Source organism: Vespula pensylvanica, chromosome 23, assembly GCF_014466175.1.
Source record: "Vespula pensylvanica isolate Volc-1 chromosome 23, ASM1446617v1, whole genome shotgun sequence".
Taxonomy (NCBI): domain Eukaryota; kingdom Metazoa; phylum Arthropoda; class Insecta; order Hymenoptera; family Vespidae; genus Vespula; species Vespula pensylvanica.
Genome location: NC_057707.1, coordinates 957,434 through 958,136, shown reverse-complemented (window position 1 = coordinate 958,136; position 703 = coordinate 957,434). Strand labels below are relative to the sequence as shown.

At 34.3% G+C, this 703-nt stretch overlaps 1 long non-coding RNA gene across 1 annotated transcript in view; it reads right to left on the bottom strand.

The window, feature by feature from the left end:
• The window catches only part of LOC122636802, a 268,896-nt gene that overhangs the window by 93,198 nt on the left and 174,995 nt on the right, over positions 1 to 703 (bottom strand). The gene's annotated exons all lie outside the window — the stretch shown is intronic.

Below are 703 nucleotides of genomic sequence, written 5' to 3'. Positions count from 1 at the left end.
CCGAAGACCCTGCTAATTTCGAGGCGTGGCTCGGTGGAGGGGGTTATTACATTCCAAGCTGATAAATCAATACCACGTATTACACGAAAGAAAGAGCGGAAATGTCATGAGTCGTGAGGACGTATATTTCCGACTTGTTTTCAATTAACTGGACAAATTATTTTTCTTTTTTGGTTTTTCTTCTTTTCTGTCTCTTTCACCAACTGTTTCTTTACAATATACAATCAGAAATTACTAAATAATTTTGACAGACGCCTTTTATTATTTTTCTCAGTCCTTACGGTTAAAGATATACGTCAAGTATTAATTTCGAGTAAGAAAAATCCCATGAGAATTTGTTTTACAATATTATCTTCTATTCACTTTCTTTATTTAAGCTAACAACCTTCTCTCTTTCTTTATTACACAGTGCCACGGAATTTGGATTCAGAGATAATAATTAGTTATATTTCTTTCTTTTTTCGCGTAATTCATTTGAGTGCGCTTTACGCAAATCAATCGAAACATCCTATTCCGGGGTCGAAAGAGCCAAAAGGGATATGAGTGGGGGGAAAGAGTTTTATCGACCAATACCTTTCATCTCCATTTACCGCGGCCCTCTCGAATTAACTAGCATATGAAATAATCCACATAGCATAATTACATAATGTACGCTTTTTTCATAATTAAAATAGCTTGTAAACGTTATTACACACATTTTTAA